The 26,414-nt window shown below is 40.8% G+C and overlaps 1 protein-coding gene across 10 annotated transcripts in view; it reads left to right on the top strand.

The window, feature by feature from the left end:
• The window catches only part of GRIA3 (glutamate ionotropic receptor AMPA type subunit 3), a 604,867-nt gene that overhangs the window by 337,044 nt on the left and 241,409 nt on the right, over positions 1 to 26,414 (top strand). For 3 of the 10 annotated variants that reach the window (XM_068251191.1, XM_068251190.1, XM_068251193.1), the window contains exon 2: positions 25,152 to 25,232. The exons of the other annotated variants lie outside the window; for them this stretch is intronic. The gene's annotated coding sequence lies outside the window, so the exon portion shown is untranslated. The remainder of the gene's footprint in view (positions 1 to 25,151; positions 25,233 to 26,414) is intronic. 10 annotated transcript variants of the gene reach the window in all.

Genomic DNA, 26,414 nt, shown 5'->3' with positions numbered 1-26,414 from the left:
CAGGAGAGGAGGAGGCAGCCAGTATAATACACGTTGCTTACATAACAACGTGTATTATACACTTGGGATAGGCCTATTTGAAAGATCGCAGCCCGCCGGCGCTGCTAATTGGCCGGCGGGCTGATGACACAGGGGGGCCGCAAGTCATGCCGGGCGATCGCCCGCATTTCTGTTTGACAGGACCTTCCGCCAATCGGCGTTAGGCGGTCCTGGGGCTGCCGCCGCGGCCACGCCTACTGGCGTGACGCGGGCGGCAGCTGGTTAATAAAAAAAAACAAAAAAAACATTACCATAAAAAAAAAAAAACCATAAATATTTACCTAAGGGTCTAAACTTTTTAAATATCTATGTAAAGATGAAATATTTCTCTCTATTTTTTTTTTATAAGCTTGTAAATAGTGATGTATGCAAAACGGAAAAAATGCTCTTTTATTTCCAAATAAAATATTGTCGCGATACATTGGGATAGGGACATAATTTAAATGGTGAAATAACCGTGACAAATGGGCAATAACAATACGTGGGTTTTAATTATGGAGGCATGTATTATTTTAAAACTATAATGGCCGAAAACTGACAAATAATGAATTTTTTCATTTTTTTTCTTATTCTTCCTGTTAAAATGCATTTACAGTAAAGTGGCTCTTAGCAAAATGTACCCCCCAAAGAAAGCCTAATTGGTGGCGGAAAAAACAAGATATAGATCAGTTCATTGTGATAAGTAGTGATAAAGTTATAGGCTAATGAATGGGAGGTGAACATTGCTCGGATGCATAAGCTGAAAACGACTGAGATGTTAAGTGGTTAATATAATTTTTTTTAATTATGGGCTTGTAAATAGTGATGGACGCAAATTGAAAAAATGCACCTTTATTTTCAAATAAAATATCGGTGCCATACATTGTGATAGGGACCTAATTTAAATGGTGTAATAAGCGGGACAAATGGGCAAATAAAATACATGGGTTTTAATTATGGTAGCATGTATTAATTTCAAACTATAATGGCCAAAAACTGAGAAATAATTATTTTTTCCATTTCTTTCTTAATATTCCTGTTAAAATGGATTTAGAATAAATTAATTCTTAGCAAAATGTACCACCTAAAGAAAGCCTAACTGGTGGCGGAAAAAAATAATATATAGATCAATTCATTGTGATGACTAGTGATAAAGTTATTGGCAAATGAATGGGAGGTGAAGGTTGCTCAGATGCAAAAAATAAACAACCTTGTGGGCTTAAGTGGTTAAACAGGAACTGCAACAAAGGAATGAACTTCCCAGTAGCTGATGCCCCTTTTCCCATGAGAAATCTTTACCTTTTCTCGAATAGATCATAAGGGGCGTTCTGAATGGCTGATATTGTGGTAAAACCCCACCACACTGTGATGTCAGGACCTAGGTTTTCTATCTATAAATAGCAGTGGCAGCTCCAGCTTCAAATATGGGGGGGGGGGGCACAAAAGGGGCACGATGGTTGGCTGGTGGGGCCCATTTGGGTGATCAAAATCAATATTTGTATGGAAAGTTTTAGATATTTTTGCCTATATCAGGTGATGCAATTAAGGCTAACTAGTTCAGCAATAATTACTATTATTTATTTATTTTTGCAAATATACATTAATTACAAGGGTTCTTGCAAGGATTGTGAGGTATTTATGTCAAATAGATAAATAGATTGTTTTACTTAATGCATACATAGACTTAGAGACATGGAGAGTTTTTTTACAGACACTTTCCTGTTCACTGTACACTGCTGGAGCCTGGAAATGGTTAACTGTATGTTACTGAGCAGAGGGGGCACAGTGATTCCTAGGGGGCCAGTGCCGCAGCATGCTTCAATGTAGTGCCGCCCATGGTGAACAGTGTTACCTTGTGGGAAATAATGGCTGTTTCCAACTGCCAAGCAACCTTTATCTCCCTCTGTGCATATATATAATATGTATATCTATAAACACAACAACCTTTATCGCATTGTTAAGGGGTGTGATTGTAGGTAATGGCAGTTGGTGCTGTGCTGTCTTGTTTTTTTTTCATGTCTGCCAGTAGTAAAGATGATTATGCGCAGGCTGATTGTGAATCAGACAATAGGAACTAATTCCCTGGTGTATATGTATGTATGTATTTATTTATTGTGTTTTTAAAGTGCCAAAATATTATGCAGCACTGGACATTAGTTAAGGTTACATACAATATTTAGGGGTAAGACAATACATGAATACATACAAATCATATCATGCAGCACAGTATGAGTACCAGATACTACTTAGTCAGTCACTGGATGGGAGCATGGAGATTATTCAAGTCGAGCTCACTCATGAGTTCACTCAGATCCATAGGATAGGTGTACAGTAGTGGAGGTGCGTGAACAAGTAGGAGACTGGAGGAGGAGGACCCTGCCGAAGGCTTACAATCTAGAGGGAGAGGTAGGGACACAAAAGGTAGGGGACCAAAGTTCAGCTGCAGGTTTATATCACCAGTGAGGGAGGATAGACCAAAGTGAAAAGATGCAATTTAGGGCCTTCTTGAAGATCCATAGTGTTGGAGCAGCTCTTGAGAAGTCCTGGAGGCATGCATGGGATGGGTGATGTGGGGGGCAATCAGGCGGAGTTCACTGGAGGAACGGAGTGAGCGCTAGGTGTGTACCTCTGAGTAATATCGTAAATGTAGGTTGGGCAGGTTTTGTGGACAGATTTGTAGGCCAGACACAGTATCTTGAATCTGATTCTGTATTGAATAGGAAGACAGTTGAGGGAATATCAATAATAATAATATAATCAACAATAGTTCTTCTTTAAGTTTTGGAAACATAGCTGTCTGCAAATTAAAATGGAAATGTAACCTTATAAAGCATTATGTTGAACAAAAAAGTGTGCATCACTGAAACAGGTTTATAGCAAGACAGGAATTTAAATCTTTCATAAACCTTTTATGTATTTTAAACAATGAACTCCTGTTGAAACGTAAAGGTTCTTCTCTGGTATCAGTCATAGTCATGCTGTAACATGGAGGGAGGAGTGAGACTATTATAGCCATTCATTCAATTATATATTCATTATTTGTGATAGTCACGAGTGTTGCTTGGATTCTAAGATATCCGGGGCACTCCAGCCAAAAAATGGGTGTGGCCATGCACCGGAATGTGGGTGTGGTCATGAGGGAGCCAAATTAAGCCATTAATACAAAAACAAAAATACAACAAATTACATAAATAGGCAGTGTCACTTACACATAACTAAGCAGCGTTACCTGGCATTTGTGCTGACTGGTCTGGCTTTTTGCTGGGCACACTGGCCTGCTGCTAGTCCCCCATCGCATTCCCTGGCCTTCTAGTGGAACCCAACCCATACTACCACGGATCTCCCATTTAGGCACCACAACTCCCAGCATGCCCCATAGAAGAACCACAGCTCCCTGCATGCCTCCATAAAGGCATCACAGCATTTAGCATGGCATCACAGCACCCAATATGCCCACAAAGAGGCACCATAGCACTTACCATTCCCCCCATTGCTGTGTGCTGTGGTGCCATGCTGGGTGCTATGGTGTCATGCTGGGTGCTGTGGTGTCATGCTGGGTGCTGTGGTGCCATGCTGGGTGCTGCATAGCCTCTTTGGGGCATGCTGGGTACTGTGTGGTTCCATGATGGGTGCCTCTACTCTGCCTAGAGGACATCCAGGGCACCCCAGAATAGATCCGGGGTACGTGCCTCTCATCTTTGGGGCTAGCAACGCCTCTAGTAATAGTATTTCATTTTAGACTTTTGTTTGAGCTGATAAAGGATCCTTAGGAATCTACTTTCAAAGGTAAAGGACACACGCTTTCAAAGGTAAAGACAAGATTGCAGCTCTCCATTCTTTTCAGCCCATTTTACAGCCAACAAGTACTAAGTAAAATTGCAACTTCATGACTGTCCAAATGTTGCATTTTGTGGTGAGATTAAATGCCAAATGCCACCCCTTCCATCATTAGATTGCCTGCAAGCATAAGTAAATGGAGGTAAGAAAGAATAACTCTATGCAATTCATAGTCTGTTCTGACCCATCTGTTCGGGAACTTGAATGCAAACAAAGTAGATTTCAATGAAACATAAACAGTAAAAAAGGATTGTGCCATGCCAGGCATATTAACTTTTTTGGTCACTTTTTCCAACTATGGTTAGTGTGTGGTTTTGTCTGCACTGCAGAGACGGATCTTAAACCAGGCAACCCAATCAGTTGCTTATGGGCCCTCAGGAGGTCAAAAGGGCCCCATAAAAATATATTGCCTCTGTTCATGTAGTCCTTTAGTATCTCTTTCAGTCTTTAAAAACAAGATCTCTGCATCAATTCTCTACTACAGAGATAAGAAGTTATACAAGCAGGCACACACAGAGTTACCCCCCTCCCCTTAGCTCAGAGCTGTCAGACACAGGCTGGGTGCTGGAATGTGATCTCTTCATACAGGAGCCCTTGATAACTTAGCTAAATTTGATGTGGCAAAAACATCTGTAGTTAAACTTTGTTTCATAGTAGCATCATCATTTGCTCAAAAGCCTATGACTTCTGTTCGTAATGTTTACATTTGGTTCCGGTGTTTGCTGAACTTATTAGGCTTAATTTTATCTACACATGATCATCTCATTGTATTCATTGAGGGCATGAAAGTTGTAGCTTTTTCTATTTAGTCTAAAATGTATCGCTTGTATATTTCATCCCTGATCACATGGATTTTCCCTTAGGCATGATAACTTTGGTGCCAAAATGTATTCAATTTTACACCTGCTCCGCGCAGGTAAAAAGCTATTATCACTCTATGCAGCAGTGTTTCTGTCATATTATAGGAGCGCTGTTGGATATCATAAATGTGTGCTTATGTTCTAAAACATGTTCTAAAACAACAATAAAGAAAAAAACATGTCACAGAGTACTGTATCAGCAATATTAGATACGTCCATCAGACTTGTAGACTATAATTGTCACTTTAAGCCACTTTAAGCCAGTAGCCAATGATCATATTGATTCCAGAGAGTGCACATTTTGGGAGAAAGAAAGAGAGAGATAGAGAGAGAGAAATAAATAAATAAATAAAGAAAGAAAGAAAGAAAGAAAGAAAGAAAGAAAGAAAGAAAGAAAGAAAAAGACTGTCTGGAAAGCTGTTTACTAATATTAGTAGCATGGAACGTAACAAGCTGTAACCGAAAATGCTTAATTATAGATTTTTGAGGCATTATGTCCTTCTTGTAAAATTATCTTGACATTTAAAACAAATGAGAATGTTACTTTTAAAGAAATAAAGTAACAACGTTTAAAGAGACTCTGTAACAAAATTTTCAGCCTTATTTCTTCTATCCTATAAGTTCCTATACCTGTTCTAATGTGGTCTGTCTTACTGCAGCCTTTCCTAGTTGCACAGTGGCTGTATTATCTCTGTTATATAATCTAATTTTCTTTCCTCTGACGGCTTTGTCGGGCTCAGGCACTCAGGCAAGAATTTGCTGCTCTGCTTGTGATAGGATAGAAGCTATACACACCCTCTCCACGCCCCCTTCAGGCTCTGTGTGAGTCACAGACTGAGCTCCTCTCAGCCTATCACACTCTGATTAGCAGCCATGTCTTTTGTTTGTAAACACTGCCTAAAACTGGCAATTACAAGCCGGGATCACAGCAGGGAGTGGCAGAAACAGTACAGAGGGGCCCAGGAGAACATAATGAATAGAATGGTATGCTTTTTATTGTAAGAATTTTAGAGTACAGATTCTCTTTAAGGCTAGAAATATAGAGCCAGAGCCAACCTTTAGTGATACCACAAGCTAGTCAATATTTTTGGCCATTATTTTGGTTATATTTTGGTCAATCAGTGCACAGATTAGGGAATCCTCCTTTTTTGTCATGCATTTGTTAGTGAGTGCAGGGCCTCTGAAAACACCCTTGACCATCATGCCAGATCTTTATCAAATCAATTCTGAAAGCAGGAATAACAGGAATGTCTGAAGTTAGGCTGACAGTTGGTGGCTTTCTGGGATTCATTTTATAGTTTACATGGAATGGAAGAGTTCAGGACATGTTTAGATTGGTTCTTGTAAGCAACTCTGTTCAAGGAGGCATAGACAAGAATAATGGTTAAGATGTACCTGGATCAGCAGGGATAAGCGTTTGGTTGAATGAGAGTGGGTTGCTCTATGCACAAATTCAAAAGGAATTCAATTTAGCAGACCAGTATAGTAGTAGACCATGGACAAGTGCAGTGAAACAAGAGAAAGAAGACAAAAATAAGAACATGGTGCCAGAAGCAGGACAGACAGACTGACAGACCAGGATCAGGTTGTGGAATTGCCGTCCCAGTACAAGTGCTGACTCATACGCAAAACAATTCATCTTTGCTCAGATTCTTGCAAACTATTGGGAGCTGCTTATAAAACTATCTGCCAAGAAATTACTTTAAGAGGCTGCAGGATATGTCAATGTATGTAATACAAACATTTCAACTTTCAACTAGCTGGTGGTGCATGCATATGCCTATCAATACAGTATGTGTTCTTGACACAAAACATGAATAGGACAGTCTCTAGAGATGAGCGTAATGACGTAATTACGATTTCGCGAAATTTCGCGTAATTAGTGTAATTACGATTATGGCCGTAAGTACATAATCGTAATGAAGAAGGATTTCGCGAAATTTCGCGTAAGCGTAATTTTCGCGTAATTTTCGCATTACAATGGGTATTTGTGCATGCCGTAATTTCGCATTAAACGCTACCGTAATTTCGCGTTAAACCGTAACGCTCCGTATAATGTAAAAAAGCCGCCGACTTTAAGGGTTAATAGCAAAGCCCCCTTAAATGCCAAGAGCCTCAAATTTGGAGAATATATTAAGGAGATCAGGAGGAATAAGAGGAAAAATTTTTTTTTCAAAAAGACCTTATAGTTTTTGAGAAAATCGATGTTAAAGTTTCAAAGTAAAAATGTATACATTTAAAAACCCGCCGACTTTAACGGTTAATAGCAAAGCCTGCTTAAAGTTTAGGAACACCAAATTCCCAGGGTATATTAAGGGGATCAGTGGGAATAAGAGGAAAATTTTTTTTTCAAAAAGACCTTATAGTTTTTGAGAAAATCGATTTTTAAGTTTCAAGGGCAAAAATGTCTTTTAAATGCGGAAAATGTCAGTTTTTTTTGCACAGGTAACAATAGTGTATTATTTTCATAGATTCCCCCAAGTGGGAAGAGTTTTACTTACTTCGTTCTGAGTGTGGGAAATATAAAAAAAAAACGACATGGGGTCCCCCCTCCCAGACCTCTTTAACCCCTTGTCCCCCATGCAGGCTGGGATAGCCAGAATGCGGAGCACCGGCCGCGTGGGGCTCTGCACCCTGACTATACCAGCCCGCATGGTCCATGGATTGGGGGGTCTCGGAAGGGGAGGGGCAGCCAAGCTTTCCCCTCCCCCTCCGAGCCCTTGTCCAATCCAAGGACAAGGGGCTCTTCTCCACCTCCGATGGGCGGTGGAGGTGGAGGCCGCGATTTCCTGGGGGGGGTGTTCATGGTGGAATCTGGGAGTCCCCTTTAAAAAGGGGTCCCCCAGATGCCCACCCCCTCTCCCAGGAGAAATGAGTATAGAGGTACTTGTACCCCTTACCCATTTCCTTTAAGAGTTAAAAGTAAATAAACACACAAACACTTAGAAAAAGTATTTTAATTGAACAAAAAACATAACCACGAAAAAAGTCCTTTAATATTCTTAATTAACCATTAATACTTACCTGTCCCTTTAAATAAATGATCCCTCGAAATAGCCTCGGAAATGTTCTATCAGTTACAAAGTAACAAAGTTATTACAATGTAACAACTTTGTTACATTGTAACTACGCCGCACCCGGCGTCACTCGCCGCTCAGCCGCCGCATACGCGTCTGCGCTGCACGGACCCGACAGAGCTCTGAGCTATATAGCTCAGAGCTCTGAGAAGCATCTTTGAATTTGGGCTCCAAGGAGCCCCATTGGTCCTTAGCAGACCAATGGGGTTCCTTCTGATTTGAAGGAACCCCATTGGTCTGCTAAGGACCAATGGGGCTCCTTGGAGCCCAAATTCAAAGATGCTTCTCAGAGCTCTGAGCTATATAGCTCAGAGCTCTGAGCTATATAACTCAGAGCTCTGTCGGGTCCGTGCAGCGCAGACGCGTATGCGGCGGCTGAGCGGCAAGTGACGTCGGGTGCGGCGTAGTTACAATGTAACAAAGTTGTTACATTGTAATAACTTTGTTACTTTGTAACTGATAGAACATTTCCGAGGCTATTTCGAGGGATCATTTATTTAAAGGGACAGGTAAGTATTAATGGTTAATTAAGAATATTAAAGGACTTTTTTCATGGTTATGTTTTTTGTTCAATAAAATACTTTTTCTAAGTGTTTGTGTGTTTATTTACTTTTAACTCTTAAAGGAAATGGGTAAGGGGTACAAGTACCTCTATACTCATTTCTCCTGGGAGGGGGGGTGGGCATCATTTTTACTTTGAAACTTTAACATCGATTTTCTCAAAAACTATAAGGTCTTTTTGAAAAAAAAATTTCCTCTTATTCCTCCTTATCTCCTTAATATATTTTCCAAATTTGAGGCTCTTGGCATTTAAGGGGGCTTTGCTATTAACCCTTAAAGTCGGCGGCTTTTTTACATTATGCGGAGCGTTACGGTTTAACGCGAAATTACGGTAGCGTTTAATGCGAAATTACGGCATGAACGAAACGCGAAATTACGCGTTGAAAATTACGCTTACGGTATTTTCAATTACGATTTTAATGGCAATTACGCTACCGTAATTTCGCATCGTAATCGCAAATTTCGCATGCGTAATTATAGTAATGCGAAATTACGAAAATTTCAGCTCAACTCTACAGTCTGAATAAGAAGATGGGTAATTGGTTGTATGTCACTCCCTAATCCATCAAGGCAATGTTTATATCAATGCCTGGTGCACCTCACTGAAGTTCTGATGTATAAGGCTGGATGACTGGACGAGGTTGTGGGCTGCAAGACAGTATGAGTAAGATCAACTTCTATGCAAAATTGCACACAATGCATAATTGGTAGGGACGCAAGGCGCCCGGGGGGGAGGTTAGGGAATATCGTAATGTGTGGGGGAATATTGTAATATGTGGTCTTGGGTGTAGCCCCCATTTGCCTTGTCAACTGAAGGCACAGCACCTGTGGCCTATGCAAGGATCTGTGTGAAAGTCTAGTTTTGATATTTACAGTTTACTTGATATACCTACTGGTATTCGTTTGAAGTAATAAAAAAAAACATAGTGTTGACCAGCTCACTAAAAAAATCCTCGAATGGCCAAAGCAATGCACAAGTCATTCCACATTTTGACTTCTATTGTACCATCCTTTAAAAATGATATTTTGGTATTTCTGGGAAAAAGAAAGAAATTCAGTTTTGATTGTCATAATACTCTGCTCAGTGATACAGTTGAAAATGTAAGGTACTGGCATTCAGCATTACATTTCCTTCCTGCAATGCTTCAGTTCACTGATGGCAACATGCTATCTGAGCTGTGTGTATTTTTTTTTTTATTATTTTTATCTTTTTTGTTGGTGGGTTGTCAGTCATATTCAGAAGTCTTAAAGAGGAAGCAAGAGCACTTTATGTCCCTTATCTGGATGCTCGTTCAGCAGCTTTCTGTAAAAACTGTACCTTCTGAGGGTTTCATTCGGATATCTGATATTGCTTAAATTTCTACTGACTTTTCTACCGTGTGCTTTCTGCGGTTGTCATAGAAATAATCACGCATAAATAGTTAAAGTTTGGAAAGCATTGATCTGTGATGGCGTCTGACATTATTCTCCAGAGATGGCTCCTCTGCAGCACTTTCCTCTCTGTAGAAAAAGCACTTTGATGCTGTTCTTGCCACATCATTTCCCCCGAGGATGGAGGTTTGTAGATGGAAACCTAAAAGGGGCATTGTATTTGTGAAGGGCCTCTAAGATAATCTGCAGGAATACTAAGTTACACAAAAAGAATAGAGATGTTCAATAATGGAGACACGTAATTAGACAAGATTTTGGAACTAGACTTCATTTCTAAGAATGGCTTCATTTCTAAGAATGGCGACTGTTTTACTTTTTACCTTAAACACATGAGAAAACTGAAATATAATCTCATTTTTTAAAGTGTTTGTAGTTTTAGGAATAACTATTTTTTCTAACTATCTTAAGGAATTAGATTATTATTGCTTAAACAGGTATAAAAAGGTACCCACTGGCAACATCATTCTACTAGACAAACTGCTGAGGTTGATAAATGAGATGCAAATAATTCTGAGCTTGATGCAGGAGTATGCAAATTTCACAAATTATACAGCTTAACCTTTTCCAATCCACTGTCAGACTTTGTCTGACAGTGGATTGTTCTCCCCAGCTCCTGATGTTGGATATAGTCCACCAAGGTGCATGATGGGTACTGGTAGAGATGCTATTGTTAGATTTAATCCAATACAGTGTCAGCCCATTCAGATCAAAGTGTCAGACTAAAGGCCCATACACACGTCAGATTTTTCCATACGACGGGTCGTTTGAACGTCCCGGCGTTCAGTCGTCCGCACGCCAAATCGGGTGTGTGTACAGACTGTCGTTCGGGTGATAAGACTGGTCTTGAGCGATCTACAGTCTGTACACACGCCCAATTTGGCGTGCAGACGACTGAATGACGGGACGTTCAAACGACCCATCGTTCGGAAAAATCCAACGTGTGTATGGGCCTTAAGTCTGACACTTTGATCATCCCCAGCCATACACTGCACCATGTAATATACAAATTACGTGGATGAATGTGCGCTCCCAGCTATCTGCACCACCGCTGGATCTAGTCTGACATGGCATCAGGCCCTCAGATTAAAGTGTCAGACTACGTCCAACACTTTGATCCCTTTTGGTACCACACTGTGCAGCGTAATTGTGCATTATGCAGGCATTGTTGGGTGGGGCTCCTGTAAGCGAGCTGGTGCCAGCATCACATCCCCCCCTCTGCTGATGGAGGGGTCATATCCTTCATAGTGCTAGAAGGTAGAGACCCCACTTGATCCCAGTCACTCATCTCAGGCAGGTTACCTATTTGTACAGTGTAGGTACAATTAAGTGCTAGGGAAAACCTGCAAAGGGTTAAAGATTGACTAATCAAATCCTGCTTAGGGAAATGTTCTTGGTCTGATTTAAATTTGCATATTCCTTGCATTTCATTTACCATCACAAATAACTTAGATGTCTTAGACTATCTTACCCTGTAAATTGAGGTCTGTAGTGCAAACGATTCAATAGAAAATAATGCTGTTGCTACGTTGTATGCTGTATGCAGAAGTATATACTTGTGCTATATGAACATTCAGGTCAGTGCACTGACCTGAAAAAAATTGGCGGTCAGAAATGGAAGGTCCTAGCATTAAGGTCAATATATTTGCCGTTCCATGGTTATATCTGAATTCTGTCACACTAAACAACTGGGCAGATTTGTCTTACTTAATTTTCCCTTCAGAATAATGATTTTTTTTATTCCACTGAGGTGTTCTCTTAATTTTTGTGTTCTTTCCATGCATCCAATAGAGCTTAACCACTTTACCCCCGCGCGTACGTATTTCTCCGCCCCTTTTTCCATCCTTTAAAAACCAGGGACGGAGAAACACGTACTTTCCGCGTTCCCGACGCTGCCCGCGCTCCCGCTCGTAAACACGCCGCCCGCCGCTAGTAAAACCGCCGCCGCCCGCTTGCCCAGAGATCAATGAACGGGAAAATCCATTCCCGTTCGTTGATCTAAGCCCCGCAATGATCAGCTGCTCTCCTATGGGCAGCGCGATCATTGTGAGAAAAAACTCACGTGTCCATGCTCATTATACTTCCTCCAAGCTTCCGGAAGGAAGCTTGGAGGTCGCATTAAAACAAAAAGTTACTGTGGCCATCTTGTGGCCAAATAGTAAACTACACCCTACACATTTTTCACATACAAATAAATGACTTTTACACATAAAATTAACTCATTACCTCCCACACTCCCCATTTTTTTTTTTTTTGTAATTAAAAAAAAAATAAAAAATTTACAATTAAAAAAAATACATAAATAGTTACCTTAGGGACTGAACTTTTTAAATATTTATGTCAAGAGGGTATAACACTGTTACTTTATAAACTATGGGCTTGTAATTAGGGATGGACGCAAAACTGAAAAAAATGCACCTTTATTTCCAAATAAAATATTGGCGCCAAACATTGTGATAGGGACATAATTTAAATGGTTTTATAACCGGGACAAAAGGGCAAATACGTTTCATGGGTTTTAATTACAGTAGCATGCATTATTTAAAAACTATAATGGCCGAAAACTGAAAAATAATTATTTTTTTCCCCACATTTTTCCTATTTTCCCATTAAAACACATTTAGAAAAAAATAATTCTTGGCATAATGTCCCACCTAAAGAAAGCCTAATTGGTGGCGAAAAAAACAAGATATAGTTCATTTCATTGCGATAAGTAATAATAAAGTTATAGACGAATGAATGGAAGGAGCGCTGAAAGGTGAAAATTGCTCTGGTGCTCAGGGGGTAAAACCCCTCAGTGGTGAAGTGGTTAAATTTAGAGCAAATTTTAGGCATATCTATGCAGCACCGCCTAAAGCAAGATGTCAGAATGCAGCTGTCATTTATTGTACTGATTACAAAGAAAAGACAGGATACAATACTTTAGAGAGGATTCTTAAAATAATTCCCAATGTGCAGCTGCATTGTTCTTGAAAAATGCAGAACACTGAAACAATTGCTAACAATGAATACAATATTCCAAAGTTATTTCTACAATTTACACCTCAGATTAATATGATGGCATGCTCAAAATGACAGTGACAAGGGTCTTCACCAAATGGTTTCTGGAGTCTGGAGCTTGATGTGCATGTTTTTCAACAAAGGTATATATTAGCATATATTTTTACATAGTATTACCCATATATGTATATTTTTGTAGCATGTTGAATTATGTACATATCTGTAATACCCTTTGATAATTTGATTTTCTCTGTAAAGTATTATTATTATTATTATTAGTAGTAGTAGTAGTAGTAGTAGACAGCAAGTCCACTAGGCAAATGCCCTACTGTTAAGGCTATGTGGATCCATTCCAAATACCTTGTGGGGCCCATGTGACACCCACTTTCTCAAGTCTCCCTAGTCCACATTTTCTATGAATGGGTGCACCAAGAAAGGCCCAGGACTGGCTGACTCCTGTGAAGCATCTAGCCAGAGTACATGGGGTAAATTTGGTGCTAGCCTCAGATGATGGCAGTTGACAAGGATTTGTCTCTACCTGGAAGTTTTGAAACATCTCATCTTCCAGAGCAAGAGTCTCTGGTTCAAATCTGGGCCAGGAGACTGTAAGCTTGGAGTTTGCATGTTCCTCCAAGCACTCAAATTTTCTCCCACACCCAAAAACACACAACATTGGCTTTAGTCTATCATAGGGACAAAAGACTATGACTAAACTGAGGATTAGTTTCAGGGCTAGTTCCAGCTACAATGGGCCCCCTGGGCAAAATTAACCTGGGAGCCCCACTGACAGACCCCCTCGACAGACTCTGTCAGTCCATAGCTCCTTGCTCCATGTCTGCATCTTCTCTGTGACCTGGTGCATGTTATTACATAATAACATGCACCAGGGCATGGAGCATAGGGGCCCCTTTGGGGATGAAGACGGTAGTGTACGGAGCCACATACTAGCAGGAATCTGCCCGCTGGGACAGGTGAGATGCTACTCTGCCAAATACTCTGCAGGGGCCCGAGGGAGCAAAAATTATGTTGAGGGGAGACTTTGGCCTGAGCTCCTCTGGGGGACAGTTAGTGACAGTGGCATAGCAATAGGGGATGCAGAGGTTGTAATCACACCAGGGGCCTTGGACCAGAGGGGCCCACTAGGGGCTCTCCTTCATACATCAATTAGCTTTCCATTGGTGATATGCTGGTAATGAACACCACTATATGTGCATTGCATAGTGGTAATCCTTAACAAACCATTTCCTTACTCTGATTACACCTCACTGTCACTGCAGCTGTCCTTAGTGGGTTTCGGGATTCCACATCAATTGAGTTCTCCCCATGTAAAACTTGCACTGGGGCTCCAAGCTCCTTAGCTACTGGTTAGTGACAACATGTACATGTAAGTGCTGCAGAAGATGTTAATATACATGCAGAATAAATATGAAAAACAGCTGATTTGGCATTAAAGACTTTGGCCTCAATTCACTAAGCTTATCTCCTGTCTTTATTAACTCTTCTAGAGTTGTTACCATGGTGATAAGGCACGTAGTATTCAGGAAACATTTTACCTCAGGCAAACCTAAAGTTAACTCTTCTGTCTTTGAGTTAACTCTTTAATCCTTAAAATAACTCCAGAGTTAAAGACAGGCTGTTCATTAACTGCGTGTGAAAATAACTACAGAGGAGGTAACTTAACTACAGAGGAGGTAACTTAACTACAGAGGAGGTAAATTAACCACTTCGCATCCAGACCTTGTTTTCCCCTTATTGACCAGAGCAGTTTTGACACTTTAGCGGTGTCCCTTTTTAATCAGCAATAACTTCATCTGTACTCGTGCCACTTAAATTATCTATATATTGTTTTTTTCAAGACAAACTAAGCTTTCATTGGGGGTATTTGGTACAAAGTAAAATGTTCCTCTCTATGCATTTTAATAGGAAAAAGTGGGAAAATGTTTAAAAAATGCATAGTTTCTCAATTTTGACCAATTAATGTTTGGAAATAAAAAGTGCGATTGACATAAAAACTGTGCCGCCAGTTAAAGTCGCCCCAGTATAGATATCCAGATATGTCCCCAGTATCACCGCCTCCCCCGGTATAGTCAGATGTGTCCCCAATATTAGCCCCCCTAGCATAGCCACATGTGTCCCCTGCGTTTGACAGCCCCAGAATAGATTGACAGACGCACCCCCAGGAATAGTGCCCCTCTTTATAGCCATATGTGTCCCCGGATCAGGATTAACCCCATTATGGCCAGATGTACCCCCAGGATTAGTGCTGCCCCCCCCCCATTATAGCCAAATGTGCCCCCAATATATGATAACTGCCCCCCCAGTTGCCCAGATGCACCAAATTAGTAACCCCCCCCTCCCCTTAGTCAATTAGATGCCCCCCAACAAATATCTAAACCCTCCCTTTTATTTATGCTACCCCCACCCCCCAGGATCGATAGCCAGATGCCCCCCCCCCCCATGAGGCAGCCCCCTCCGTGCAGAAATCCTAAAAAAAAATCATCCAGCAAGCAGCCTCACTCACCTACCTCGTTCCTGCAACTGTCCTGAAGCCCGATCCTCTGTTCTCCGCTCTGCAGTCAGCCGCATATTGCCGGTAACCCGGGTCCCGGCTTGATGACGTCATCAAGCCGGGACCCGGGTTTCCGGCAATATGCGGCTGACTGCAGAGCGGTGATCGGAGGATCAGACTTCAGGATCGTCGCAGGAACGAGGTAGGTGAGTGAGGCTGCTTGCTGGATGATTTTTTTAACGCTTTGTGCGCCGAGGGGGACAGATGAAGGATCGCTGCAGTTCACTACTGCAGCGATCATTCATGGGAGGGGGGTGGACTAATTGGCCAAAAGGGAACATGTTCCCTTCCACCAACTAGTATTGCAGCTGACAGTGCCGGAGGGTGCGCTCTGAAGCCCACCCGACCGTGCACAGCAGGGCTGCAGCCAGGTCAGTATATCTACGTCGCTGTGGCTTGGAGGATGCCACAGCTGACGTAGATATACTGTAGCGGTGGGGAAAGTGGTTAACTACAGAAGAGGTAACGTAAGGAATGAAGAGATAAGATAACTCTCTTACTGTGTGGAGGTAAGTTTTCTCTTGCCTTATTATCTCCAGCATGATCTTAGTGAATTGAGGCCTTTAACTTGTCTAGAAATTGAAAAGTTATAACAGGCCCGGACATTCATAAAATGTATGCAATTTTTAAAAAATGTAGACATTTTGCTAATTACTAATGGTTAAAACTGCAAAATATAATAGATCACCATTCAAAACATTGTAAAAATAAATGTATAATAAGTATTATGCTTATGTTCCACTTGCAAAATTCTGACCATATTTAAATCCTATAGAAGAGAGGTATGGGGGACCTGCTATATCTCTTTTAAAATGTAAAATTATGAGGAGCGCCAGAAATTGCGTTTAGAAAAGTCTCCTTTTTATTTTTATATTTCCTTTATCAATAATCTTAAAAGAGTATGTTTTTCCACAACAATAAAAAAATATGCCACTATTTATATTCAACACTCACACAACCTTCACTCATACATAAGCAGTGTGCTGATGAATATTATAAAAATGTAAAAATTGCAAAAAAAAGAAATATATATATATATATATATATATATATATATATATATATATATATATATATCAATGGAATCCTCTGTAAAAATAGTAAATTGTTCTTAAAAAGACATATCTCCCGAGCAATCCATAAGGAGATTCATATATAAGTAGATCAGATGGTTATCCACTCCTCCGGAGTATATATAATTATCTTATTGTACATAAAATATTAAGCGTGGCTGTGACAGGAAAAAAAAATGGCCACTAAACGCACATCCCCAAAATGGTCATTAAATGTTCTGTTAGAGGGTGGCTATGGCGAAAGAGATGTGTACACTGGGATAGATACAGTGGTCGTTTGCTCACTCTCAGTCCCTTACACCAAGCTCCAGTCCTCTGTTATGAGGACACCACATGTATTACTCACGGGCTCAGCTGTTCAAATGTATACGGTATGGTCGTTCCGGTGTCAGTCTTCAGCCGCTTCACACCGCTGAGTGCGATACTACGCAACAACCTGTGGCATCCACTTCGCTGCAGTCTTCCCCGCTGCACTCTCCACTAGTGCTTCCGGTTCAGTGGTCACTCAGTTCGGGGACGTCCTTGCGTGCCACGGCTCACTTCCTTGCGCTTCAGTCGCGCTTCGGCTGTCCTCAGCTGTAGATGTGCATATATATTGCACACTATTCCATTCCTTTGTGTATCCTGCTTGTTGATCCGCAAAGCGCCTCTAACCTTTTTCCAGTTGTACTTTGTGTGTATCCTGCTTGTTGATCGGCAAAGCACCTCTAACCTTTTTCCAGTTGTACTTTGTATATCTCTTTCAGCTGTGTCTATCGACACAGATCTCTTTGCTGGTCACATTGGCCTTAATTCACTAAGATCATGCTGGAGATAATAAGGCAAGAGAAAACTTACCTCCACACAGTAAGAGAGTTATCTTATCTCTTCATTCCTTACGTTACCTCCTCTGTAGTTAATGTACCTCCTCTGTAGTTAATTTACCTCCTCTGTAGTTAAATTACCTCCCCTGTAGTTAAGTTACCTCCTCTGTAGTTATTTTCACCCGCAGTTAATGAACAGCCTGTCTTTAACTCTGGAGTTATTTTAAGGATTAAAGAGTTAACTTAAAGACAGAAGAGTTAACTTTAGGTTTGCCTGAGGTAAAATGTTTCCTGAATACTACATGCCTTATCACCATGGTAACAACTCTAGAAGAGTTATTAAAGACAGGAGATAAGCTTAGTGAATTGAGGCCATTGTCTTGAGAAAACCCATAACTAGGGCCAGTGTAGTGGTTCTTAGTGTCCTTAAGTGTTAACTGATCCTTATGTTCATGGTGGTGAGTGACTATGGAATGAAACACCTAAAGGCTAAATATAGTTCACCAACAAGGTCTTAGCAACTGGAAGACCAGGAGGGCTTCTGGAAAATATCCATTTGCAATGACTTTTCATAAGAATTCTGCCTTGTCATCTGTATACTTGGACATCAGCTGCACATACACCATCCAATCGCTGAGGGCCCTTTCACACTGGGATGGTGCAGGGCAATGGAAGTCTATGGGTACTTTCATACTGACGCAGTATGGCATAATGCGATGGAAGTGACGTTTTTGCCGCATCCCCGATGCTCGGAAAGATCTACGTTACCGCGTGGTTCTGCATCGATCTATGGTGATGTGCTGTGGACTGGAAGTCATATAAGTCTATGGCAACGTGTGTCAGTGTGAAAACCAGCCACAAATTTTACACGTCGTGCATGCAAGGAAGTGTATTTTTTTTTTGCAATACACTTCCAAGCACGTGATGGCATCAGCGACAGGAAGTGAGCATCACTTCCTGTTTGACCAGCTGCCAGGCGGGGAATACCATGTACTAATGCGCTAATCCCCGAAGGCCTGTTTTTGATGGTGCGGTGCAACTCCAGGCCGGTTTCACACAATGCGCAGTGTGAAACCGCCCTGAAGGTCACAATACACTCATTTCTAATCACCCTTTAAATTGAATGTGAACCTAAATAAATATGTGTTTTGCCTTCTCTGAAGCAAACAACAGTGAAAACAACTGCTTAACTAAATTCTTAAATATCACAAAGGGAGCTTGCTGCTTTCAACTTAATATCTTTTTAATTAATTGTCAGAGCAATTCACACTCAGAGGCAGCACATCAAACAATATTTGAAAATCTATTTAAATGTAGATTAAAATTAGAAAAGCCAAAATCGTCATTAGTCTTGACGGCAAATTAGGGCACTTAGAGAAGTCTGGATTATTTTCATGCAATAAAGTCATTTTTAATTTACAGATTAAATTACAGATACTGTTACAGTATGCAGCTGCAAGTCTGTTAGAGATAAGTTAGCCTACAGTTACTTTTAAAAAGTTAATATTTGTGATTCTTTTAACTTTAGACTTGTAGATGCATACACCGTTGAAATAACAAACAGTATACTGTATGTGTTCAGTCTTACATGCTAAATTATTTTATTTCTGGCCAGCCAGTCCCAAACTTCTAATGATTCAGGACGAGCTGGTCAGATTTATGGCAGGGATAGTCTTATAGGAAACCTGAACTGAACATTAAAAGTCAACATGCACACTTTATACTTACTTACTCATCAATGTCTTTCTCCTCTCCTGCATCCTGTTTGTCCACTGTGAGCAAGGGAATTCTCTGTCCTCCATTTTGAAAATGGCCATTCACAGCTTCCTGGTCAGCACACTGTTAAACTGTAATATCTCTATGTTATATAGGGAAATCCTAATAATATATAGGGAAATCCTAATAGCAGAATATTGGTAATTTTACCATTAGCCTACAATCCCAATCCCCAGTAGTAGAATATTGGTATTTATACCGATATTCTGTTATCTCTTACTATACCCCTATTCTAACACTATCTACCCGCCAGGAACAGCCTTATCAGTCCGCCGAGAGTGCGTACACACGCACTACAGTCTGATGAAAACCCGCCCAGCGGGGGGTGCCGACGGAGCCGTCGTTGGCTGCTGTCGTGCGTGTGTACGCACCTTAACACTAACCTCCCCGCCTACTCTTAACACTAAGCTCCCCCTTATCTATAACACTGACCCTCCCAGCTAATGTAGCCGAACCATAGCTGCTGTCACCGCTGCTATTGCCAGTGCCCAAGTTCTGCTATCTCTGCTATCCCATGGGAGATAACTGCTGTCACCAATGCTATCTCCAGCACCCATATTTCAATATCACTGCCACTATCCCAGGACCCATTTAACCAGGTAGCCACCATTGCCCTATCCATTACACATTGCATGGCCCACCCATTTTCCTCCCTGGTGCATGTAGGAAGGAGCTCCTGTCTTTCCTACTTGTTTATAAATGCCATGCATCTACATTTTATCTGGAAGAATACATATTACTAGACGTGACATTGTTCTGTTGTTTTTAATATGCATTGTATTTACTGAAAGTACCATTAGTGTGCGAACTGTCTCTTTCCCAGTAATCATACCTTGCTATGCAGTAAAACATGATTGCAAATGCACATACAGAATAATACTATTATAGGTGGCTATTGGACATTCTCAACAAGATGTTGATTTACATGCAAATTGTGTGCAGCTTTTATTTGATTGGCCCAGTTCCAAGCTACATATAATTTGCATGAACCATCTCAGTACATATGTGACACTTTTTACAATTCTGACCTTGTGACCACTGTTATTGGCTCACGATAATGAAAGGTTCAGGAGCCAATAAAATTACATATACATAGAACGTAGCTGTCTAAATGTGTGTTCTGCAAGAGTGTGTGAAATTGGTGTAGCTGAATCTACGCCGTGTCAGGATCAAGCATCCATAAACACAGATTTAACGCCTTAGTCCCAAGACATTTAGGCAGGGAACACACTTGGCTGTTTTCGTGCGCGTTTTCTGCACAGAAAAACTGAGAACTCATGATAATCAATGTGCTAGTACACACTTACTGAGTTGTTCGCGCGCAGAAAAAAAACTGACATTCTGCATCCTGACTCTGCACATTTTGGCAGTTTTCTCTATCAATTACATCAGCTGCTGTGAAAAAACGCGCGCGTTTTCCTGCATGGAAACACACTTGGTGTGCAGAAAAAGTATGCAGAAAAACGCAGTATACAATATACAGTAGAGGCTATTTCCTTTTAAACAATACCAGTTGCCTGGCAGCCCTGTTGATCATCTTACTTAAATACAGTATATTTAGCCATAGACCCTAAACAACCATGCAGATCAAATGTTTCTGACTGAATTCTGACTAGATTAGCTCTATGCTTGTTTCAGGTGTGTGATTAAAGTGAATCTCCAGCTATAAAATAAAAATCTGTCAGCGCTGCTGCAAAGAAAATTTATATTTACCTGCGAAGTCTCATCCCTCGAAAACCGTCCCGAAGACCCCTCATCAGTCCACTTCTGGCACCTGACCCCACCTCCCCTCTCTCCTCAAATGCCAAGATATATATATAAATATAGTATATCATTTTCTGTTTTCAGTTTAAGAATTACACCCTGTTTTTCTGATTTACTTTTACATTGTCACATTTAAAAAAAATCTGCGCAATGTGACACTTTGCTTGGGTCTTTAAATCAGGAAAATTATAATCTATCCTACACCATTCAGTTTTCATAAAAAAATGATCAGAAAAATAAGCAACTCCCAATCAACCTATATTAATAAAAATTGGAAATTTGATAAGATTTCTTGAATTAAAAAAAAATCTTTCAATTGTTCTAGACAGGTATGTCAATGACACTTCCTCTTCAATTGGACTTGAGTCAAGTTGTAGCCTAAGGGTGCAGACACACACTGTACTAAACCTGGCTGAGGTTAATTGAGCAAGGGTACAGGTGTATCCAGAGCTTGCTTAAAGATCTAGTATGCCAGATCTTAACTGGTAGCAGCCCCTGATAACATTGCTCTCTTCCTTACTCCTCCTGTCAGAAGCAACTCCATCTTATACTATGCCATTGGTCTTCCCATTTTCCTCATAGAAACATACGTGTTGTTCTGCTATAAAAGGGCACAGCAGCTGCACAAGACTCGGCCCTGAACTATCACATAAGGGAGGCTTCTGCCAGGTTGCAGGGGGCAGCTCAGTGTTGTCCCATGTGACCACATCCCCAAAGTGTCTCTTCGTGACTATGAGTCTGCCCTCTGCATTCATGCAGAGAACTGATTGAAACTGCTTGACAACCTGGCAGTCCCAGACAATTCTCATTTAAGCCATACACAATGCCACCCATACCTCTATGTTTGGGTATACATGGAAGTGGGCAGAGAGGGCACTCTGAGGCTGGTAAGTGATGGCCAGGACAGGAGGGAATATAAAGCTTTGCTCAAGCAGCCTTGCTGTCTGGAAAGTCTTTCAAACCATGCTTTAACTCTTTGCAATTCATTTATTTATTTGCTGGGCTAGATCTGGCAGCTATGTAGATAGCCAAAATGTACCTACCTATATTACGTGGAGCTGTGGCATTGGATTGGTCCAGTGGCAATCACAGTGTTGGACTTAGTAAGAAGGAGGAAAAGTTTAAAAAGCAGCACCACACTAGTGTACGGTATCAAAAAATCACATATATTTTATTTAAACATCATAATGTCCGATATCATGAAATTATAAACATCTAAAAACAACCAACCAAAATCTTCCACTGATAACACATGATTATATTCATAATGACATGATCTCTATAAACATGGGTATAATTATCAATAAATGCGGATCAGAATAAGTGTGGGACGCTCAATGACTTAGTCCAACACTTTGATCTAAAGAGGTTGGAACTATGATCGATTTTATCTTACAACAGCGCCACCTAGCAGCAGCAGCCATTTCTCCTATGTCTGACATTGGGCCTATAATGGAATGTGCCAGATCAGAAAGGGTTTGGAGAGGTTGCTTTAAGCACTCGGCTATTACAGCTGTTTGTCATTGGAAAACCCATGAGGTTTTCAAACTACATAACATGGTTGTACACCATATTAAACATTTATTTTTCTATATGTAGCTGAAACATTTAAAAACGCATTTTAAAAAATCAGTTTTGACAACTTGTAGATAATCATGTAAACATGTCATTCAGTTATTTCAGTTGGAATGTCTGACCAAGTGTCCTTCTGTAAACCAAGCTAATACCTTTTTTCCTTTTTTTGGCTTCAGAGGCAAGTAATAAATAGTCCACAGACCTCCGTCTCAAGCAGATTCTCAGTTTGCAATTCTATCACCTAAACAGCCATAAACAACTCTAATGGCAGATCATACAAACTGCTGAAAATAAGTTTCAATTTTAAACATGCATCTCATCGTATAAGAGTGAGGAGGGATATATTGAAATGTACACTATATACACAAATTTAATTGGTGACAAAGCCCAGCAAATTAACTACAAATTACCCACCAGATGGTGCAGGTGCTGAATGGTGCTGAAACAGATGTCTCCGTCAAACTCAGATGTATACTAGAGGTGCTTGCAAAATACGATAAATATATCACATATCTGGTGGTACTGACCCAAATGTAACCTTTCTATGTGAGAGTGCTACAAATCAGCAAGCAGGTACTTAACAATGACATTCTTCATGACCCATAGCTCCAGTTAATCCATACCCGTGTCTGTGAAATATGCCTCCCTAGCAGCGCATTTAGCAAATGTAAGGCCACTTTTACAATAATAGGTTAATAGTTCTTTGTAATAGTGATGATTCCTTCACTGCTGTTGAGGGTTGGTTTAATTGCTTCTCAGTATTACTAAAATCTGGGCAAGCTCACAAGCCTGCAGGTGCATGCAACGCACGGTCATTATAGGAAGCCTGGTTAATCAAGCACCTGTCACTTGCTGCAGTGATTGTGCCATTTTTCTCTAATGATGGTATATGGCCTGCCCCACACACCAGAGTGGCTGCAGGAGCACAGCCTCATCAAAGATGGCTTTACATAATGTGGACCTATATTGGGAGATCATGAAATCTGTTATTGGTGACTTTGATCTAAAAATGTGACTTCCCTGGTTGTGTACCAATCCTCTGTGTTTAACATTTTCTTAGTCACTAACCCATTTACCCAGAATGAGTATGCAGATCAGATATCCCGACTTCACAGTGCCTATACCAGCTGCATGTTTGCTACCTGCGTGTGATTAAGACAGCAAGTGCCAGGTGATTATTCTGTTGTTGTTTTTTTAGAACTAGTCCAGCTAAGGCAGCTTTCTCAATATCTTATTAAAGGTTTCCTTCAAAAATAGTTATGATGGGTGTAATTCAAAGGACACCTAAGCTAATTTTAAAAATGCTAAACTAAACATTAGGATGAGGAAATTGTGGAGTTCTAATACTTACAGGTCTCCTTGTTTCACTAGGCTCCCCTCCATTGCACAGCTCTACCCCCTTCCCCCATGTCTTTAACTGCAGCCAGTGTAATGAAAGCTGAAGGAACGGCGCTTGGTCCGCCCCGCTCTGCATTCCCTGTATGTTTGCTCACACTCCTCTCCCATCTGGCTGCGGACAGCAGCTGTGGCCACTCAAGAGCATTTTGGGCATGCATTGACATGGTTGCATAAATGAGGTGCACTTCTAAAGTGCACATGCCTAGAATGCCCCTGACCACAGCTGCTGTACACAGGGAGCATCATGGGAGCACCGAGTAGGGCAAAGCATGCTCCGTTCGCATTGACTTCCGTCTGACTGGCTCAGGCGTGAGCCACAAACGGGAAGCAGAATTTTGCAGTGAAAGGGACCAAGAAAAACATGGGGACCTGTTAGTGTCAAATGCATAATACACCCCATAATGCACATATTCTAATGTTTAGTTTTACATTTATGGGGTCAGTTCAGGTGTATTTTAATATATAATTTGGGTGAAGGGGTTAATCTTATTTTTTCTACAGATACCTCTTTAGCACTTGTACACAATGCAATCACATACAAATCTTCGAAGACACCAATCCAGCAAGCATAAATGTTAAACATTTTCAGTTCTGAGTTGAAATTTCTTTCCAAGTAAATCGATTCAAATGCTTGACAACCTGTCATTCTAAAGAATGTGTGCGCACATGTGACTGCCATCTAAAGTGTAAAGATAGCTTAGGAGGTCCTTGTTCTGACAAAAAAATACAACATCCAAACTTTTCAGTTTCTGACACAGTTAAAAATAGCACACTTTGGCATTAAAGAGAATCTGTACTCTAAAATTCTTACAATAAAAAGCATACCATTCTCTTCATTATGTTCTACTGGGCCCCTCTTTGCTGTTTCTGCCACTCCCTGCTGCAATCCCGGCTTGTAATTAACAGTTTTAGGCAGTGTTTAAAAACAAAAGACATGGCTTCTAACCAGAGTATGATAGGCTGAGAACAGCTTACTGTGTGACTCATGCAGAGCTTAGAGAGGGTGTGTAAAGCTTCTGCCAATGACAAGCAGTGCTGCACATTCCACACATTCCAGCCTGAGCCCGACAGAGCCGACAGAGGAAAGAAGATAAGATTTATTACAGAGACAGTGCAACTAGAAAAGGCTGCAATAAGACAGACCACATTAGAACAGGCATAGGAACTTATAGGATAGAAGAAATAAGGCTCAAATTTTTGTTACAGTGTCTCTTTAAGGCTGAGAGCTGTTAAAGGGAGGTGGAGGGGATTAGACAGGGTAGAAACACTTGCCCACTTCCTGGACCCCAAAGTTGCTTTGTGATCCATTATTAGGGATCACTATACGAGCAATGCCAAATAAGAACTATTGTTCTATTCCTCCTTCTCATCATTCATTGTGCCTCTTATCATCCCTCTCATCCTCTCCATAGAACAGAATGCTGCCTAGCTGTACACTCATTCGTCAATCTGTTACCCAAAACCATTGCTGAAGAAAGTTCCGGACAACAGCAGTTAAGCATCTTTATATACCTTTACTCTATCTTTGTACTGATCAAAACACATGCTGCAGACTGCACTGATTAAATAATTTATTTTAGAATCTGTCCCAAGTGCTTCTATGTTTTATCCCATTTAAAGCACATTAGAGGTAATGGTGAAGAAATACTACACACTTGATTTAGCTCCCTCATAATTACATCCACCTTTCAAATGCCTGGAAAATCACTATACGTAGATTTTCAATTTTCTGTACCTGCTATCAGTGTAAGATAAGACCTATGTATGCAATTACAAGCCATTCATAACTTATTTTTGTAGTGTAAACACTGTCAGTAATAAGCTTATATTTTAAAACAAAAAAGTAAAATCAGTAATACCAGATATACTGTATGGCTGTACTGATCAGAGCCTTATTTTAAGCTGTTTCAAAATTTGATGAAAAGAAGTACAGCGCAGTGTACACATATTTACGCTGCTGCGGCTCCATTCCCTTCACTCTGCCGTGTGGCTGCATACACCAGCTTTGCTTTGGAACGTTGGTGCATGCAGACACGCTTTAAAGTGAAGAGGAGGGAGCAAAGCTGAGGTGACATACAGTATGTGCTTGCTGTGCAGAAAGGAGAGAGAGTGATGAGCCCCCTTAGACCCTGCCCCCACGGCTGCGGGGACCATTGTTACTGCCATGCACTGAGGTATGTTCATGCTGGACACACATACCTGTGTGCAATGTCCGTTCCTCTCACCATCCTCCAGCTTCCCGTAATCACTCTTTGAAAATTTTGACTTTTGGCTAAAGTCACATTTTCAGACAGGAAGAGGCAGGCTTACCAAAACATTCCCTCCTCTTCCCCTACCAGTCCATCCTCTTCCCCACCCCATTCACTCCCTTTAAAGTGGACCCAAAAAAATACAAAATTTCAGAAATAAAATCTATTTTCTAAATTATAATAATAAATAGCAGTCTTTTTTCAGCTGCATGATGAAAAATATAAAATATTTTACATTTATTGGAGGAACCCCTACCTTCCTTTCATATTGCTGGGACAGAATCCGGCACACTGGTGGAGTAGGAGGTGTCCGGCAAAGGAGGAATTGCTAATGGCTGCCACCTGTATAACCCTAGTTATGAAAAGAGAAGGGTGAAAAGCGGGCATTGAAATGCTCATAGGCTTCAAGGAGTGTTTATTTATCTT

The sequence above is a fragment of the Hyperolius riggenbachi genome, chromosome 8 (assembly GCF_040937935.1).
Source record: "Hyperolius riggenbachi isolate aHypRig1 chromosome 8, aHypRig1.pri, whole genome shotgun sequence".
Lineage (NCBI taxonomy): Eukaryota > Metazoa > Chordata > Amphibia > Anura > Hyperoliidae > Hyperolius > Hyperolius riggenbachi.
This window is presented reverse-complemented; position numbering and strand designations above follow the sequence as displayed.